Source organism: Bidens hawaiensis, unplaced genomic scaffold, assembly GCF_021521415.1.
Source record: "Bidens hawaiensis isolate Kalapana, Puna unplaced genomic scaffold, B.hawaiensis_p1.1 tig00015874_1, whole genome shotgun sequence".
Classification (NCBI taxonomy): Eukaryota; Viridiplantae; Streptophyta; class Magnoliopsida; order Asterales; family Asteraceae; genus Bidens; species Bidens hawaiensis.
Window position 1 is genome coordinate 81434 of NW_027492421.1, and position 5699 is coordinate 87132.

Here is a 5699-nt window from a genome sequence, read left to right on the forward strand (position 1 = left end):
TAAACACCCAATCAATTCTGATATTACATTTCAATCACATCAAGAACATTTACAAGCGTTTTATCGACCTCAATATCGCAACATCGCGATAAATCACACAAAATAATGATCTTTTTACAGACAGGGAAAAAAGAAAGACAAGTTTAGTGTCTAGGTCATATCAATACAAATTTGAGTAAGAAGATTCACATCTTCTCACCATGTATCTCTACATCTCCTCATATTCTATTTTTGGCTAAGACATCTTTCTCGCCAAGAATTTTGCCATTTACACCTGCGTTGATAGATATAATAGTCTAGTTATTTCATAATCATGGAACCCTAAATGAATTATGAAAATCCTAGATCACAAGTACCAATAGGACCAGTAAAAGGAACCAGTAGTGCCTCTACCATCAGGCGCTTATTGCAGGGCATGTTCATGTTCGTTCGATTAGCTTTAACCAAACAAACGACCGAACACGTACAATTAAACAAACGGGGTTTTCTCGTCCATGTTCGTTCGTTAAGAAAATGTGTGTTTGTGTTCGTGTCCCATTTATGTTCATTTGATAATAGAATAAATAAATGGTTCAAGAATGTACATGAACACAAATGAGAGAGACATAACTGAACATAGATGAACACACATAACCAAGTGAACACCAATTAAAAAGAAATGTGAACATTAATCTGTTAGGTCTAAAAATTAATAAAAGCAGACTAAACTGTAACATGCGATATTATAATTTCATAAAACTAGACAAATTGTAATGGCCCTAAAAATTTATATTAATGTATAAGCAAACAAATTTAAACAAATGTAATTGGTGAACATAAACAAACGTTCGCAAAGATAAATCAACAAACGAGGAAAAAAGAAAAAACTCATGTTCGTTCGTTTAACTCAATGAACAAAAAAAAATCTGTTCATGTTCGTTCCTTTATTAAATAAGCTAACTTAAAAGAAAAAAAGTATAATACCAATTGACTACCAAACTGGGCATATTTGCTAAGAAATCTATAAAAAAAAAAAGATATTAGTTAGTATCAGAAAAACCTACCTCCATCACATTAACCAGCTCAGTCCCGAAGACCAAGTTCAAGTTCAAGCTCATCATCTTCTTCAAACAACTTTAACAGACGAGCATACTGCTCTTCACGTTTCTTCTTTTGCCATAGCCTGAAAAGGAAAAATGATAGTCCCACAACTGTTGAAATCGCGATGCATAATATGAGTATTGTAGATCCACTCATGCTACTTGAAGACGAATGAGCTTCTGGTTTCTTCTCTTCTTGGGATTTTGAATCGTCTGAAAAGCCTGAAATAATATAACGTACAAAAAATCATTGAGCATAACAACCTAAGAAACGATGGGTACAATAAGTAATGGTAAAAAACACTTAAGAGAGTTCAGTTATAACTTATGGAGCAATTCACAAAATGGTAACTTGACTCCAACTGATAAAAGAAGGTTTGCACACGTGTTTGAGAAGCAAATAATAAACCTTTGAATTCTAAGTTGGGGCAACAAATTTTAAAATGCTTGTATCCAAAACTAGAAAAGTTACTATAGAAGGATAAATCTAATGAGGGATTGATGAACATCATTTAAATTAAGCATCTTTTATTTACTGCTACTTTATGTTCTTTGGTAAAAGCTTCTTTCACTAATTCCTCAATTATAAAACTTTATTTTATCCGCCGTGAATATTAGCTATCCATAATTCTTTCCAAAAGTATGAAAAACTGAAATAGAAAAAAATATCGACAAAATAATACTCGGCATAGAAACTTGCTTCTATGACAAATCACTAGCATAAGCTTTAATTACAGCCAAAAGTTGCATCTCTCTGATATGCTACCATTCATAATTTCTTCACCCCTTTGGTTGTTTTACATATCAGTCTTCTACAAAACCTAACTTTAACCAATTTTGACCCAAAATTTTTAAACACTCACAGGACTACTTGACGGAAAGAAAAAAAATACTGTTCCTTAGTTAGTCCTAACAAAAAAACTAAAAGATCATATGGAATTCATCTCCATATACCTATTTTTCACTACATACTTAAAACCTCGTTTGCTAATAAGTTTAAGCAGCCTCAAAACAAATATAACACAGATCAACATATGAAATAGCCTACACAAGCAAGCTTCAACTGGCTCCATATTGTCTGATTTCCTAACCCTAATTCCTAAAGCAAGCACACACCAATGAGTCATGAAACATAGAGAAACAGAGCATGATCAAATCAGGCACAATTCCATCATTCCTAACACATATAAAAATTTAACAAATCGTTGAGCTTAGCAAACTAGAAAATATGGGCACAATAAGTAATGATAAAAATAACCAAAGCTCAGTTATAGCTCGATAGCATATCCTATACTAAAAATGCCAATTCACAATCAAGTAACTGATTCCATCGGACACATAAATGTTTGCACACGCATTTGCGAAGAAAATAATAATCCTTTTATTTCTAAGTTATAAGACCTGTACATGATTACTATAGAAGGAAATCTAATGAGGGACAGATACATTATATAAACTAGGCATCTTTTATTTCATGTTACTTTATGTTCTTTGGTGAACGTCTTAATTAATCCCTCAAAGGTTCTGCTGCATAACCACCTATAAAACTATATTTCATCTTCCATGAGTACTTGTCATCCATATTTCTTTCCAAAAGCATTAAACTGAAAATAAGATCAAATATCGATAAATTCATACTTGGTATAGAAACTTGCCTATAACAAGATCACTAAAATAAACTTTATTTACAACAGAGAGTTGCATCTCTCTCGTCTGTTATAAATATAAACCTTTTTAATCAAGTAAGGCTTTCATAATTTCTTCAAACCTTTGGTTGTTTTGGCAATACAGTATCCTATAAACCCTAATTTTAACCAGTTTTAACCGAGAAGTACATCAAGCGCACCATTTTAAACCAAACACAGAACTATTTGACGGAACGAAAAAAAAAAGATTGTTCCTTAGTTAGGCCTAACAGAAAAACTAAAATATGATATCGAATTCATCTCTATATACCATAGTCATAGAACTCGTTACGCGCACTCAAGACGCATAGGCCTTGCCTAGATGCAAGGTGCAAAAAAGAGTAAGGGCCTAAGGAAAAAAGCGCACTTAAATAAAAAATAAAAAATATATTATGTATATGAAAATAGTACTATTCTACATATAAAATAAACAAAAGTTATTATATAATATGGGAAAAGTTAAAATAGAAAGGGAGACAAAAATGAGAAGTGTCAGAAGGATTTGTGGCCATACAAAAAAATTCAAAACAAATAATAAAAAAATTATAACTCAAAATATAAATAAAAAACAAAAAAAATTAAAAAACCAAAATGTTTCCCCCGTCATTCCCGTTCCAAAAAAACGCCGAAAAGACACAATGCCGAAAATGAACAAACAACACAATGATAAATAAAAAAAGACACAATATGTCTCAAAATATGACACAATGCTGAACAAAATATAACACAATGTTGAGTAATATAACACAATATCAAGAAAAAAAGACACAATAAGGAAAAAAGACACAATCAATACTAAAATAAACAAAAAACACAATAATAAATAAAAAGACATAATGATCTTCTTTCCTCAACATCGTGTCTTTTTCGAGTTTTTTTTTGTGAACGAGGAACACGGTGGAAACATGTTTGTGTTTTCACATTTTTTGTTTTTTTATTAAATTTTGAGTTATGTAATTCCATCTAACTAGTACCAAAAGTTCTAAAATAGTCAAGATTCAAATGTAATTCCAAAGCTAAAATAACATATTTGTTTAATGTAATTCCTTTGAACTCTCCTAGATCTAAGTTTCAATGAAACTCCTTGCATTTCTTTAGCTCGGCTTTTATCATCTAATGTTCCTGTTGTAGACAATGCTGAAGCGCTCTCCTAGGAAATAGAAGGGCATTTATTGCGTCTCGCCTAAAATTTGGGCCTAGGCGCAAGAAGCGATTAATAACAATGAATTCATCTCAATATATCTATTTTCACTACATACTTATAACCTTGTTCGCCTAATAACTTCAAGCAGCCTTAAAACAAATACAAGGCAGATCAACATATCAAATAGGCTGCACAAGAAAGCTTCAACTGACTCCCCTATTGCCTAATTTCCAAACCCGAATTCCTAAAGCAATCACACACCTAATGAGTAACAAAACACCTAGCAACAGATAATGACCAATTCAGACAATTCAATCTATCCTGACACATACGGAAGGTATGCATAAGCCAAATTGATAGTAGAATACATAAGATATCTCAAAGGTTTTGCTGCACAACCACCTATAAAACTTTATTTCATCTGCCATGACTATGGTTGCAAAAATCCCGATTAGGCGCCGATTAATCCCCGATTAATCGCTAGTCCCCACCCCACCGATTAGTTTTTGGCTAATCGGTCAATGGTCAAATCTGGCCAAAATAGGGATTAATCAGACTCGGGTGACATTTTCTGGCGAGGTTTCGGCAACATTCAGCGGTTTCCAGCGAGATTCCGGCCAGAATCAGCGATTATTTCTGGCCAAAATGTGTATTCGTATATAAAACTGTAAATTCACATATAAAAATGTGTGTTTGTATATATAAAACTGAAAATTATGCATTAAAGTCCAATCTGCTTAATCCTGATTAATTGCTAGTCCCCACCCTACCGCTCGACTATCGACTAGCGATTACTACAACCTATTGAGTACTTGCTATTCATAATTCCATCCAAAAGCATGAAAAACTGAAGATAAGATCAAATATCGACAAAAATTAATCCTCCACTAAAATAAACTTTATTTACAACCGAGAGTTGCATCTCTCTCGTCTGTTAAAAATATATATGCCTTTCATAATTTCTTCATTCTTATGGTAGTTATTACAAATGAGACTCCTACAAAGCCTAAGTTTAACCGAAAAGTACATCAGGCTCACCACTTTAAACCAAACAGTAACAGAAGAACTAAAAGATGATATCGAATTCATCTGTATACATCTATTTTCACTACGTAGTTAAAAAAAACCTTGTTTGCCTAATAACTAACTTTAAGCAGCCTCAAAACAAATACAAGGCTGTTGAACATATGACACAAGCAAGCTTGAACTGGCACTGGCTCCATATTGTCTGATTTGCTAAAGCAAGCATATAGCAACAGATGATGACCAAATCAGACACAATTCAATTCAATCATACACAAGATACATAGCATAAGTCAACGTGATACATAGCAGATCGCAATTTAAAACAACAACACACAGAGCCGCAGATAGAAAAGAAAATAATAATGAAATCGAAATTCACATCGATTAAAGCTTCTAAACACATAATTATCATGAGAAAAGGAGGGACCTGAGAGAAATTGAAGGGAAAGTATGAACAGTCTCCGATTTGAGATCCTAATATTATTGTGACTCATCTCTCTGTGAAAATATGGATGCAGAATTACGCTATTACTTTTCAAAATGGTAATTAAGGCCCCTCACTATCTAATAAGTTCCAACACACCCCCTCGTCATCAAACGTCCGAGACGAGGTAATTAAAATAAAACAAAGAATACAATCTACTCATACAATGTATGGAAAGACTCGTTGCTTTATTTTGTTTGGTATACAACAAAAAAAACTGGAATGAAATACAAATTAAAAAGACTCTTTCCTTTAAATAAAAATAAAACATTAACAATAAA

The 5699-nt window shown here is 32.6% G+C and overlaps 1 long non-coding RNA gene across 2 annotated transcripts; it reads right to left on the reverse strand.

The window, feature by feature from the left end:
* Positions 1 to 5391, reverse strand: LOC143549950 (uncharacterized). Of its 2 annotated transcripts, XR_013138235.1 has the most exons (3): positions 5362 to 5391; positions 1044 to 1301; positions 1 to 274 (listed from the first exon to the last, which is right to left on the reverse strand). It is a non-coding gene; the product is annotated as an uncharacterized LOC143549950 (long non-coding RNA). The 2 variants fall into 2 exon arrangements; XR_013138234.1 differs by lacking the exon at positions 5362 to 5391 and having other exon boundaries at positions 1044 to 1304.
* Positions 5392 to 5699: the final 308 nt, after the last annotated feature.